Genomic DNA, 15,449 nt, shown 5'->3' on the forward strand with positions numbered 1-15,449 from the left:
GGATTTTTCATCATCAGTGTATAGGAATGCAAGAGATTTCTGTGCATTAATTTTGTATCCTGCTACTTTACCAAATTCATTGATTAGCTTTAATAGTTTTCTGGTGGCATCTTTAGGATTCTCTATGTATAGTATCATGTCATCTGCAAACAGTGACAGCTTTACTTCTTCTTTTCCGATTTGGATTCCTTTTATTTCCTTTTCTTCTCTGATTGCTGTGGCTAAAACTTCCAAAACTATGTTGAATAATAGTGGTGAGAGTGGGCAACCTTGTCTTGTTCCTGATCTTAGTGGAAATGGTTTCAGTTTTTCACCATTGAGGACGATGTTGGCAGTGGGTTTGTCATATATGGCCTTTATTATGTTGAGGAAAGTTCCATCTGTGCCTACTTTCTGCAGGGTTTTTATCATAAATGGTTGTTGAATTTTGTCGAGAGCTTTCTCTGCATCTATTGAGATGATCATTTGGTTTTTCTCCTTCAGTTTGTTAATATGGTGTATCACGTTGATTGATTTGCGTATATTGAAGAATCCTTGCATTCCTGGAATAAACCCCACTTGATCATGGTATATGATCCTTTTAATGTGCTGTTGGATTCTGTTTGCTAGTATTTTGCTGAGGATTTTTGCATCTATGTTCATCAGTGATACTGGCCTGTAGTTTTCTTTCTTTGTGACATCTTTGTCTGGTTTTGGTATCAGGGTGATGGTGGCCTCATAGAATGAGTTTGGGAGTGTTCCTTCCTCTGCAATTTTTTGGAAGAGTTTGAGGAGGATGGGTGTTAACTCTTCTCTAAATGTTTGATAGAATTCACCTGTGAAGCCGCCTGGTCCTGGGGTTTTGTTTGTTGCAAGATTTTTAATCACAGTTTCAGTTTCATTGCTTGTGATTGGTCTGTTCATATTTTCTATTTCTTCCTGGTTCAGTCTTGTAAGGTTATACCTTTCTAAGAATTTGTCCATTTCTTCCAGCTTGTCCGTTTTATTGGCATAGAGTTGCCTGTAGTAGTCTCTTAGGATGCTTTGTATTTCTGTGGAGTCTGTTGTAACTTCTCCTTCTTCATTTCTAATTTTATTGATTTGAGTCCTCTCCCTCTTTTTCCTGATGAGCCTGGCTAATGATATATCAATTTTATCTTCTCAAAGAACCAGCTTTTAGTTTTACTGATCTTTGCTATTGTTTTCTTTGTTTCCATTTCATTATTTCTGCTCTTTATGATTTCTCTCCTTCTACTCACTTTGGGTTTTGTTTTTTCTTCTTTCTCTAGTTCCTTTAGGTGTAAGATTAGATTGTTTATTTGAGATGTTTCTTGTTTCTTGAGGTAGGCTTGTATTGCTATAAACTTCCCTCTTAGAACTGCTTTTGCTGCATACCATAGGTTTTGGATCGTTGTGTTTTCCTTGTCATTTGTCTCTAGATATTTTTTGATTTCCTCTTTGATTTCACTGATCTCTTGGTTATTTAGTAATGTGTTGTTTAGCCTCCATGTGTTTGTGTTTTTTCATTTTTTTCCCTGTAATTGATTTCTAATTTCATAGTGTTGTATTCAGAAAAGATTCCTGATATGTTTTCAGTTTTCTTTAATTTACTGAGGCTTGATTTGTTACCGAAGATGTGATCTATCCTGGAGAATGTTCCGTGCTCACTTGAGAAGAAAGTGTAATCTGCTGTTTTTGTATGGAATGTCCTATAAATATCAATTAAATCTATCTGGTCTACTGTATCATTTAAATCTTTTGTTTCCTTATTAATTTTCTGTTTGGATGATCTGTTCATTGGTGTAAGTGAGGTGTTAAAGTCCCCCACTATTATTGTGTTACTGTTGATTTCCTCTTTTATAGCTGTTAGCAGTTGCCTTATGTATTGAGGTGCCCCTAATTTGGGTGCATATATACTTAAAATTGTTATATTTTCTTCTTGGATTGATCCCTTGATCATTATGTAGTGTCCTTCCTTGTCTCTTGTATCATTCTTTATTTTAAAGTCTATTTTATCTGATATGAGTATTGCTACTCCAGCTTTCTTTTGATTTCCATTTGCATGGAATATCTTCTTCCATCCCCTCACTTTCATTGTGTATGTGTCCCTAGGTCTGAAGTGGATCTCTTGTGGAGAGCATATATATGGGTCTTGTTTTTGTATCCATTCAGCGAGCCTGTGTATTTGGGTTGGTGCATTTAATCCATTCATATTTAAGGTAGTTATTGATATGTATGTTCCTGTTACCATTTTCTTAATTGTTTTGGGTTTGTTTTTATAGGTCCTTTTCTCTTGTTTTTCCCACTTAGAGAAGTTCCTTTAGCATTTGTTGTAGAGCTGGTTTGGCAGTGCTGAATTCTCTTAACTTTTGCTTGTCTGTAAAGCTTTTGATTTCTCCATTGAATCTGAATGAGATCCTTGCTGGGTAGAGTAATCTTGGTTGTAGGTTCTTCCCTTTCATCATTTTAAATATATCATGCCAGTCCCTTCTGGCTTTTAGAGTTTCTGCTGAGAAATCAGCTGTTAACCTTATGGGAGTACCCTTGTATGTTATTTGTTGTTTTTCCCTTGCTGCTTTCAGTAACTTTTCTCTGTAATTTTTGCCCATCTGATTACTGTGTGTCTCGTCATGTTTTTCCTTGGGTTAATCCTCTATGGGACTCTCTGCGTTTCCTGGACTTGGGTGGCTATTTCCTTTCCCATATTAGGGGAGTTTTCAACTATAATCTCTTCAAATATTTTCTCAGGCCCTTTCTCTCTCTCTTCTTCTGGGACGATGCATGTAATGCGAATGTTGTTGCGTTTAATGTCCCAGAGGTCCCTTAGGCTACCTTCATTTCTTTTCATTCTTTTTTCTTTATTCTGTTCCGCAGCAGTGAATTCCACCATTCTGTCTTCCAAGTCACTTATCTGTTCTTCTGTCTCTGTTATTCTGCTATTGCTTCCTTCTAGTGTATTTTTCATTTCAGTTATTGTATTGTTCATCTCTGTTTGTTTGTTCTTTTATTCTTCTAGGTCTTTTTTAAACATTTCTTGCATCTTCTTGATCTTTGCCTCCATTCTTTTTCAGTGGTCCTGGATCATCTTCATTATCATTATTCTGAATTCTTTTTCTGGAAAGTTTCCTATCTCCACATTATTTAGTTGTTTTTCTGGGGTTTTATCTTGTTCCTTCATCTGGTACATAGCCCTCTGCCTTTTCATCTTGTCTATCTTTCTGTGAATGTGTTTTTTGTTCCACAGGCTGCAGGATTGTAATTATTCTTGCTTCTGCTGTCTGCCCTCTGGTGGATGAGGCTATCTAAGAGGCTTGTGCAAGTTTCCTGATGGTAGGGACTGGTGGTGGGTAGAGCTGGCTGTTCCTCTGGTGGGCAGAGCTCAGTAAAACTTCAATCCGCTTGTCTGCTGATCGTTGGGGCTGGGTTCCGCCCTGTTGGTTCTTTGGCCTGTAGCGACCCAGTGCTGGAGCCTACCCAGCTCTTTGGTGGGGCTAATGGCGGACTCTGGGAGGGCTCACGCCAAGGAGTACTTCCCAGAACTTCTGCTGCCAGTATCCTTGTCCCCGCAGTGAGACACAGCTACCCCCAGCCTCTGCAGGAGACCCTTCAACACTAGCAGGTAGGTCTGGTTCAGTCTCCTCTGGGGTCACTGCTCCTTCCCCTGGGTCCTGATGCGCACACTACTTTGTGTGTGCCCTCCAAGAGTGGATTCTCTGTTTCCCCCAGTCCTGTTGAAGTCCTGCAGTCAAATCTTGCTAGCCTTCAAAGTCTGATTCTCTAGGAATTCCTCCTCCCGTTGCCTGTCCCCCAGGTTGTGAAGCCTGACGTGGGGCTCAGAACCTTCACTCCACTGGGTGGACTTCTGTGGTATAAGTGTTTTCCAGTTTGTGACTCACCCACCCAGCAGTGATGGATGTGATATTATTGTGATTGTGCCCCTCCTACCGTCTCACTGTGGCTTCTCCTTTCTCTTTGGATGTGGGGTATCTTTTTTGGTGAGTTCCAGTGTCTTCCTGTCAATGATTGTTCAGCAGTTAGTTGTGATTCCAGTGCTCTCGCAAGAGGGAGTGAGAGCACGTCCTTGTACTCGGCCATCTTGAACCAATCTTCCATATCTTTAGTTTTCTGTCCCTTTTTAATGAATTCTGTGGATTTTTTCAAGTTTTTCTTTTAATTCGCCTATTAATTTTTCTCTTGTCATTGTGTTGTTTTCTGCTTCCACGTGTATTTTCCTCTAATTTTTATTACAAACTATAGGTCTGGGGAACCCCAGAGCTCTCCCAAATTATCTGAGTAGACCCTATATAATCACAAGGTTCCTTATAATCACACGATTGCCTCTTAGATTAGTCAGGGAGAGGGAGGTTGTGCTGTAGCAAACCCCTCTTGCTAAACCTGTTTAAATAATATATGTCAAATAGAATAGTCCATGACTGGGCTCAAGAAACAATCCACCTCTACAAGAATCTCAGTTGGATTTTCAGACTTGTTCTCATTGCCTTTTTTGACAATCTAATTCCCTCACTTTGGGGCTTTTTACAAGAACTAATATAACCATTTTATTTCTGGTACCTACCTGTGTTGCAGTTAGCCCATGCATCCTATCTTGAGCTTTAAATTCAGTTGCATAGCCATTGTCATGTCTTAATTAGACAACTTATCCTGCAGCATGGGAGCAGAAGGGACTAACTCCAGGCAAAAACAGATGTGTTATCCGGGCAACCTCCTCAGTAGTAAAATTTCGGCAGTGGTAAAGATGTGGGTATCTTGGACTAATGTCCTCCCTTCTGACTTTGGCTTTAGATAGAAGAGGGGAACTGGAAAAAGAAAAGGTTAAAAATATCCCATGACTGCTCTTAGCAGGAAGCTGGCCTGGCTCTAACACCTAGGATGTAGTGTTCTCTTGCCAGACATAAACAATTTCACAGAACACCCATGTCAGACAAGGTTATTCTAACCATGATAAAGCAAGGCAAAACCAAGACAACTCTGTAACCAACTCTGAGCACAGGGGGAAACAAAAGAACTCTGTGTAAACCGTGATCATACCCAAACACCCCCTTCACTCTGCTAGCTATGTAACTGCTGCTTCTTTATCAACTATAGCTGTCCTCCATTCTTCTTGCCTTCTAAATAAAAAAGTATTGAGAGAATCATAGAATTGCCCCCTGCTTACTGAGGATACCCAGTCAAGAGCAAAACCTGCTTGCTTACTTGAAACCTCCCCCAAATTACATCAGTCCAAATCCTATGAACAAGTCTCTTCTAAACCCCTGTACTGACATTCCTACAGTTCTCCATTGTGCTGTGGTCTCCTTTGTTACGAGTACCCCAAACCCCAACTTCATGTGACTGCGGTTGTTCCCAGTCATCTTTGACTCGACACTAAAATGACAATGTCAAAATTTCAAGGACATCAAAGAACAGAGGTTTAATTTTCATTTATGTTACATGTTTATTGCAAATTGATAGGGAAGTTCTACTTCATGTTGCCCTCAATCTGGACAAGACGATAAATCTCCCAGTATCTTGGACATCAGTGGTTGATGTGGAAGAACGAAAGGGGATGTACTGAATTGTGCATTTGCCTGTAAAGCTCCTGCCGAAAATCATATCCATTCACTTCCACACACATTTCATTGGCTAATTGACTTACTTAGAATAAGGAAAAGATCATCTTAATAGAGAACAATCATTTACTAATTTAAACATCTGCTTTAGAATGATTAGGATTTCTCCAGGAAACAAACTCTGAGAAGCAGACTTGTGAGCAGGAGTTTACTGAGGAGTCCTTTCAAATATATACCCTAAGTAAGTGCAAGAATCAGGATGGGGCAGAGGGAGCAGTTGAATTGCAATGTACCTGTGAAAGACTCCACAGCTACTCCTCTGGGAAGATCTGGAGGTGGGATGGCCACTGCGAATTGAGTCAAGGGTCCAGGTTTTGTAGTGCGATATTCAGCAGTCATAAATGATGAGTTGGCACCCCTTGGCCGAAATCATTCCTGGAGAGGGAATTAACTGTTTGCCATCAGCCAATACTCCAGCAGCTGAGGAAATAATTGGTTTAGTTCTAAAGGTGGCATCTTGGAGGTGCACCCTAGCTTCCACTACTTCCCAACCCTTTTTTCACTCATACAGTGAGTTCATCTTATCTGGGAACAGCTCTTTGGGATAATGGTTGGTCTCTTCCTTTGGGGAAACTAAGAAGAGGAAGGTTAGTAAGACGAACTACAATCACTACTCCAGCTGGTCTCCAGGGTCGGTGTCTTATTGAGGTCCCAGAATGGGTTCCAGTTGCTAGAAGTTTGGACGTTTGGCAGTGGCACTTGTAGTAGCCTTGGTGAGCAAGCTGGTACTGTTGAGCCCATGCCTAGCCTCCAGCTACATCACTACACTGTGGCCACCCCATTTAAGAGCGATTTGCCAGCACTGGCCATGACTGATGACAGAGGCTGGCTGACATCAGCTGGCCGAGTCATGTTGTCTGTTGAATTACTAAATGCTGCTTTTGTGGTGGATGCTCACTGGTGAGTGTTCACATGCAATAACAGGACCTTCACCCTCTGTGCTTACCTTTATAAATCTATTTACCTGTCAGTTGTGCAGTTCATACAGTTCTGTCTTGTCACAGACTAGGGTTGAAAGGAATGGAGAATATATTGGAAGGGGCAAATGAAAGACATCCAGCACAATTCATCCCTTTTTCTTTTGGCATCCACTTTTAACATTTCTCCAGAGAAAAACGTATGTCCTTAATACAAAGGACACACAAAGTTCTAAAAGTTACATGGAATGTGAAATACTAGCTACTACCAGAAATAGGAAAGAAAAGAAAAAATGACCATGAACATAGATACTGTCATCCTCATTTCATTACTAGTCATGAGGTCTAAGTTGGAAATCACAGGTGCCTTCTTCTACCATAATTTATGTGCCCCTAACCTTTGACTACACCCCACTGAAAGACATTATTTATCTGGTGGAGTACCCAGTTCTTACGCCTACAGGATCTGAGTCTTGGTTATCCTCCTGCACTTTCCCACTGACCTGAGCTGTTGATCAAGGTAGTCCTGAGGGGAGCCTCCATGAATTGTGAATCATTTGTGTTCCTGAGATTGTCTGTCTCTTCTCCACTGTGTTGTAGCAGGACATTTTTTCCTTGGAAATCAGGATCAGCTACTTCAGGTAACAATTATCCCCTCTCTGCCTGTGAGATCAAAAGAAATATGAGTGAACATAAACTATCAGAGTGCAGTCTCACCTTCTGATTTAGTGAAATCATGATGATGTGTCCTGGTGGAAGTATTCCTTTTGTGAGTACAGAAATTTAAATACCCAGAGAGCCCATACTAATGGAGACGGGGAGCTAAAATCCCTCCAATGGGTAATGATTTTAATAGTGAGAGAAATCACTCCCAGTTCTACTTGTTGGCTCTTAAACACACGTATCCCATCTATGGCAGATATCTGTGCACCATATATTGCCCACTGATTTGAGGCTTATAGTAGTACATCTTTTTGATTGATATCCCAATCTCGTGGACTGTTGAATATGCTTTCAACCATGTTATGGTGATGAAAGATGTGCTAAGACCTATGAATTCTCTGTGCCATCTTTGCATTGCTATAACATACGTCTCTTGATCAAAGGGTATTTTGTGTGGAATACCATGGCAATTGATAAGGCATTCTGTAATCCCATATATGGCAGTCCTAGAAGAGGAATTATGGATAGAGATGAATATGTTTCTGAATATATGTCTGCTTCTATGTGTATGTACAGGGTGAGGTGGAATAGCTGCCTCTTGTTTTGTGGAAATTTGCATTATTGTCACAAATATCGGCTCTTTTCCCCATAAGAGGATTATATTCCAGTGCTCTTTGCTTTTGTGATTTTTCCATTTGCCTTGTAAATGGTATATGGAGTATGTTTTCCTGCTCCCATTGCTGAGGTTAATCTTGTGAATTGTTTTGGTCAAAAGAAAATGAGTGGATGCGATTTATGGCATTTGCACACAGAGAATAGAGACTTTTAGTGAATTATGTCATTGATTTGTTTCAGCCTCTTCTGATTTTGCCCTCTGTCACAGTAGCAGGATATTCCAAATTGGAGTTGTTCCTTCACCATGGGTCCCAGATTAGAACAATGAGATAGAAGCCAAATGGAGCAGACCCACAGCCAACACAAGTAACACAAACAAGAAATAGTTTTTGCTGCTATTACTAGTATTTTAAGCCCCTGGTAGGTTGAGATTGATTTTTACTGTAACAGAATCTATCTAATACACATGATATAAGGGATCAAAGCTAATCATTGTGTCACCGGGTGGCCAGTTAGTACCCCCAGGGAATGAAACTTCATTGGGAGTGAAACATTGGCATTTACTTTTGGCAGGTTGAGCATAATAGCAGTAGCCAAATAAACCTGGGAGAGGAAATAGCTCTTGTTCAATCCATGCATAGCCCTCATCCCACTGACAATATCCACTTTGTAAATAGGCCCCTTGAGAAAGCACCTGGATGGCTGACAGTCACAGGGAAGTTCACAGGCTCGTATCATTCATAGTGCAGTCCACTGGTAGGCAGTTACAGGCGTCAGAAATATTTTTACACTCTTTGCTTGTTTCGAGAGGTCCACACCTCAGCTCCAAATTTCTCGTTGCTAGTCTTCTAATTTTGTTCTTTGCAAGTCCCTCATTAGCCAGCTGACCCATTAGCCGTTGCCCGTGAATCAGCACAGATCTGTATCCCGTTATCTCTCCTTGTATATGAAGTGATGTTCCTCCACACTGCAGAAGTCTGCGGACTAGAGGGACATCCCTGCTCTGTGGCCTTCTAAGTACATTCCTAATGGGATCATAATGCAGCAACTGTCTAATTCTGATGATTTCTTGAATATGATGCATATTACTCTAAGCAAATCCATACATTTCTTTCTTTGTCAAATGGTCATAAACAGGGTGATAAAAGATTGCGGTTTGCTCAGGACACTCTTGACTTATACCCGCTGTCCCATCTTAATTATTAATAGTGCCACTTTTTGCTCTTAAAAGTATCCTCGTTTGGTTGTTAGCTGTGTATGGTCACATAAATCATAGATGTCATTTAAGAGAGAGAGGTGGTAAAGCAGTGAAATCATGTGCAGCTGAGCCTAATTCTTCTGCAGCTTGTCTGTATGTACATTCCAGACCTGTTCAGGTCCAGTCTCATAAATTCCTTTTCCATTACACAGTGGTGTACTACTGTACTCATCCAGTTTTATGATTCAGTAGGTCAGCTACATCCTGTTAGTGATGTGCAGATAGGGATGCATGATTACTTGTGATCCCATGGTCCAATATTTTGTTTCTACAAGCGACCAGTACCAGATCACAGGGTGCTTTTTGAATGGAGAGTTAGTTACTGAAAAGGCCAGGACTTACTCTCAAACTGTAGGGATCTGTGCTGATTCTCCTGTTGAGGCTTTCCAAGGGCTCCTTAGAGCATCTCTGTCTGCGATAAACACTTCTGACACTATCAGCTCTGCTGATTGAATCTAAATTGCAGGGCATCTTTTCCCCACTGCAAAGTCCTTTCTTATTGTAGGTACATTCAAAACTGGCAGATTTATGGGTTATCCAGTAACGGGTTAGAGAAGCACACATAAATATGATAGTTGCTGTCTCAAAATCCAGAGAGTCCCAACAACCATTACGCTTCTTTCTCATCGTGGGCAGTGTAAGGTGTAGCAACTTGCTTTCACTTTAAAGAGGATATTCTGAGGTATTCTCTATGCTGAGGAAACACCATGGAAACTTCCCTGAGGTGGAGAATCCCTGAAATTTTGCAAGATTTAGCTGTATCTTACTATAGCATTTTGAAGGCTAATTAATTTCTCACCATCAGATTCAATTAGAATACTGTCATCAATATAGAATAAGAGTAATGAGATACCGGCATACGCAAGAGATCTTTCAACTTTATTATGACATAGCCCTAAGTCAGAGGAGTAAGGGTATACAGATGTCATTGCTGGTGAAGGTAAAAATGCTTCAGGTTAATTTTTTTAATAGGAATGGGAATGCACACAAGAGACTGTTGATTGACCATAGTAAAGGCACTGACTTCAGCAACTGAACTGTGATTGTCATCACCACTGATTAATTTTGTGATAATCTGTAGTTTTTCTCTATGAGCTCATTCTCTTTTTCACTGGTTAACAGGCAATTAATGAGGATGTGGTAGGAATTGCTGTCCCTACATATTTCAAATATGTGTAGTTGGTATTAGTCTCTGCAAATGTCCCAGATTGACTTGGCTTTTTATTTACCCTCTTGGCAGGAGTGGGAATATCCAAGGGCTTTCACTTGGCCTTTTCTGTCATAATAACCTTCACTGTACAGATCATAGAACCCGTGTAAGTATTCTGCCAGTAACTAAGTATATCTATCCCCACTAAATGGCCAGACGTTGGAAAATAATCAGAAGATGTGTCTGCCATAAGTTCCCTACTGCACTTGAATCAGGTTTCTCCACTAGCCCTAGAATTTTCCACTTTAATACAAAAAACATTTCTAGGCCACCAATCTGTTTCACTCCTGGTGACTTCATGATCAGTTAACCATTGGCACAGACCTCTGTCTCTCAAAACTAAGATTATCACCCAACTCAGTGGCTTATTATTCTCGATGCACTCACATGATCTATGACAAATCAACTTTGCCACCTGCTCTGTGCACCTCTAGGATCCTGTTATCCCTGTTGAGATGATGGAGTCCAATTTTATCGCAGAATCCCTCATTGTTAGCTCTGGCTTACTGGAAACAACCACTACAGAGCTTTACATGGTGATGCCCCTCTCACCAATACGTTTCTTAACAGTTTAACAAATGGAATCTCCTTTGGGCAATTGTAGAGAAGATTTTTATAGGTAGGTGAGCATTTTATACGTAACAGAATCAATCTAACATTCACTCTAAACTGATGAGGTTCTGGTATTTGATCCCTAATGACTGTAGGCTACTGTTGAGTTCAACTGTCAGTTAGCCAAGATATTAAGAGAGGATGGCAAGGTAGGTTCAGGGGAATTTGGAAGTTTAAAGATCTGCTACTAACACCATTCCCAGGCACGCAATTCAATACTGTAAATCTATCAATAGATTCATCCCAGTCAATGTTCATATTTTATCCTTTCTGGCTTAATATCTAGGGTCCACTCATAAAGTGTTTCCCAAACTGCTGCCAATGGAAATCAGTGACGTCCTATAACATATTTAGAGTATAAACTACCTCCTCTTGAGGCATGCCATGAACTTCCCAGTCTAGTCTATGAATATCTAACTTTTCATGGACTTGAAGGCAAAAAGGTGAGGTGGGGGTGTGCCCTGAGATGACTCAGCAACCTGTTCTGAGGAAACAGCATGAGAACCATTTTAACCTATAATGTATTAATAGAAAACATACAGTGTATTAATAGAAAATTTGAGGCATAGTAAGACCAAGAGATCAGGAAATGACTGCCACTGAAAAGATAATTTATTACTCATCGTTCCAGTAGGAGGGGGCATGCTGGGCCATGGCGGTCCATATGGGGAAGACCCAGGGTCAGTTAGGAGGCAGAGAGAGAGAGGGAACTGCGGGCAAGAGCTGTTGCTGTGGTTTCTGTGGGGGAGAAAAAAGGGTAAGGAAGGATGAGCAGGCTTAGGATTGGCTAGTTGGAATAACTTCAGCGGGCTCTGGGGCATAGGGACTATCTTTAGTTTTCTGATACCTGGACCTGGAGTATGTTACAGACCAGGGTCCTTAATCAATAGAAATTGATCAGAGGCCAGACAAGAAATTCAGGCAAGGCTTTATTGGGGCCCCTGCTGCAGCAGGGGGAGTGAGAACAAGCAACAGGTTCCCTTGCTCACTCGCTCCCTGAGGGGCCGCGAGCTGGTTCCTTACATGGGGGGAGGGGAGGGGTGTGTCCAGGGGTCTGGCCGGAGGGGGGTCTTGGGTGGTCTGCCCACCCCTTGGTGGCGGCCACGCGCAGTGCCCTGCTTCTGCTCCCAGCTCCTCAGAAGTGACAGCTGGGGTTTTTGGTCTTTTTGTATCTTCTGTCCAGCATTTGCCCCAATCGCTCGTGCACGCAGTTCTTTTTAGTCCCTTATAGTTTCTTTGTATTTCGTAGCTTGAGGAGAGGTTTGTCCAGGTGCAAGCATTGCTGCACTGCAGCAAAGGGTCCCAGGTCCCAGGCCTCTCAATTAGGGAAGGTGGATAGCGGCCCAGGGTGCAAGAGCCCAGTAAAGGAGATGGTTAGTGGTGTGGCCTTTGGGTCAGTTGGTTTGTGTTTGAAAAGCACACTCCTGTTGGAGTTGTTTATTGTTTCTAAGAACTGGCTAGCCCTGAGAGGGCAGTCACTCCAGGGTCAGCAAGATGCCAGATGTCAAGGCATCAGGATACAGAAAGTAATAGGATCACCATCACATTTTTTTTTTTTCCTCCCGAGGGATGCTGGTTCCGTGTGTGTGTGTGTGTGTGTGTGTGTGTGTGTGTGTGTGTGTGTGTGTGTGTGTGTGTGTATTGGGTTGTTGCGCAATGGAGGGGGGGGATATGTCTGCTGGCAAGGTGGATTCAGGGCAATTTAGCTGTTCAGCTGTTACCAATATATTAGAAAATATATTTTCCCAAGATTTGACATTTAAATGGTGCTGTAATTTAACAGCTTTTAGTATATATTTGCTGCAGCTATAGGAGATGAGAGCCTCTTCACAATGGCCCTAAAGATTTTCTGATTTGTTTTCTCAGTTTGTTCTTAGTTGTACATTCAAGGACTTCAGTTTGTCCTTTGCACTATTTATGCTTTCTAGGCTAGTGAGAGAAAGCCAACTGACTCCACAGTCTTTATAGTCATGATTGTTACCATAGTTACCAAGTACGTTAGCCACTTGACCTCCATCCGCACAACATCCCTCATCCCAAGCTACCAGTGGGGATAATCTGAGTTATCATGAGACCACCACATGCTACAGAATTAGTATTGGTCCATTACCCCCCAGCAAAGAGATTATTTCTTCTCTTCTCAAACATATAAGCTCAATCATGGAATCTTATTTTGATACTATTCTACAACCCTAAATGATGGAAAACCCAGTTTCCTAAAGCTACTCCAAAAGCCAATTACTCTGTTAGTCAATGTCCCAGCTGGAAAAAGATGGAACATTCACAGTGGGTAACTAAGGAAAGTTTAATAAATGGATGTTGTACCAAAGTGTGGGCAGCGTATAAAGAAACCGTCAAGGGATATTGCAGTACCCTGAAGCTAGCAAAAGTGGCTAGCCTCCAATATCACTAACTAAAATGGCAAGCAGGGAAAGCCGTTATCTAGACCCAGGGTGGGTAGACGCATTGCGTGGACCCTCTGGCAAAACTGGTCTCCCTGTTGGAGTAACGCAGCTGTCTGACGGTGACCCTGAAGCAAGGGAGTCTAAAATAAAAGCAGACCTCAATTTCTTTTTCTCCTCTCATTTTCTGCCAGAACTTCCCAGCGGTTTAACTCAAACAGAAGCCTCAGAAGGTAAGAGCACGAAGATACAGTTCACGTAGGTCAGCTTCCAGTGATCCAGGAAGAAAAGTCTAGAGGGTGGATCTGTCAGGGCAAACACAAAATAGCCAGGCCAGGGACCCGCGCAGGGGAGAAGAGCTAGAGCTAGTTCTAACATCTTGATCTTTTTCTTCTAAGCCCCTAATGGGTTCCTTCCTCTTTCTGTAGATGCGTTGGTGTTAAACATTAGTTGTTGACTTGGTTCTTTTCTATCTAAGTCAGTCAGTTCTTCTTCCATCCCTAAGCATGTTCCAGGTCAGACGGCAGATGTTTTTTCGAAGGTTAGGAATGAACATTTTCCTCTCTTTCCTACTTTTCTGTATAAGATGCGTAATGATCTGCATTTCTAAAACAATAGTAATATGCAAGAAGCATTCCTCCCTTAACATAAATGCTTCATTTTGACCTAAATATATGAAGATGAAAAAGGAAAAATGTAATCAGGTTGAAAGGTTACAGAGGCATTTTCTGCCCAGAAAATAATTTCATATTCTGCGATCAGATGCAGGCTTTATATATTCTTAGCTTTATTGACTAGGTAATTAAAAACATTTCTGAGTCTCAGTTTCTCCATAATTAAAATGAGGGCTATAATACCTAACCTGAACAAAAATTGTTATTATTAGAGATAAAATAGATAATGCTCCTGGCACAGTTTCTGGTACACATTAGGCACTGAGTAATTGGAAAGGATTATTAATAGTATCAGACATAGAAGTAAAAGAGAAAACATTGATTTAGGTGTCTAAAAGATGAATGAAAATCCTTGAAGAAATTTAGAAATTCTCCAAATAGCTTTGATAACTCTTAGAATCCTAACAAAATAGATTTATTTGTACACCTGCATTCTGATTGGAAATGTGTGGCCACCAGCCACGTGTGTGTGCTGAGACACAGCTCTTTTCTTTTTCAAAATTAGAAGCATCCCCACATCATCCACACAAATTTCCATAAAGGAATTAAACCCCTGTGAGCCAAACAGTTGAGAAATGTGTGTGGTCCAATATATCGGCCACTTTGGGCCTTAACAAAGTGAACTGAAGAAAGAAAAAACCCAATGATTAATGGGAAGCGAAGATACAGGCTGGACTGCATTTATTACAAAGCAGGGATAACCATTAGATTAAAGCCGTTTACATTTTGAATTTCAGCAGTCCCTAAAATCAGCTTATATGCAAAGCTGCTTATGCTAAAATGAGCTTAATTTCTGGTTGTAAACAGTTCTGCTGAACATAAAATTTCAGGCTTCGTGAGGATCCCTTGTTCAATTCAGATTAGCTTAGGAAAATCTTTAGTTATGATTAAAACCTTATATGGTGAATTTATTCCTTCAAACTTATACCAACAATTTTCTAGTGCATTTTTTCCTACTGGTATAATTTTTCCTCCAGCACACTAGAATGTTAAGGTAAGGAACTAGTTATTTAATGGGCAAAACACATTCCTTCTGCTCTGGCATATATTTTTACTATTTGAAATGAGTACATTTATAATATTTCTCTGTTACTTTTATTTAGACTCATAATACAACTCATAACACCTCCTTCAAGAATTATAGGAAATGCTAATACTTTTGAAAATACATAGGAAAAATCACTTACTAGTTTGGGCTCTCCATCATCCATTCTCCTTTATTTTTGGTAACACTTTCTGAATTGCTTCTCAGGCATTCACCCTGTCCCCATGCAGTCCATGTAACTCTATGGAAGCTGAACTTATCCTAAGATTCTTTCTTCCAAGGTAGTCAACACATCCCTTCAAGGTAGTCAGTTCATGGTTTTCTGTTGGAGATGGATTCATGGTTCCATTAAAGTCAGTGAGATATGAGTATATATTCTTGAGATAGGCTTCTTGGGAACAAGCATTTGTGAGTTTTCAACGAACGTTATTGGGAGAGAATCAT

The sequence above is a fragment of the Pseudorca crassidens genome, chromosome 21, assembly GCF_039906515.1.
Source record: "Pseudorca crassidens isolate mPseCra1 chromosome 21, mPseCra1.hap1, whole genome shotgun sequence".
Lineage (NCBI taxonomy): Eukaryota > Metazoa > Chordata > Mammalia > Artiodactyla > Delphinidae > Pseudorca > Pseudorca crassidens.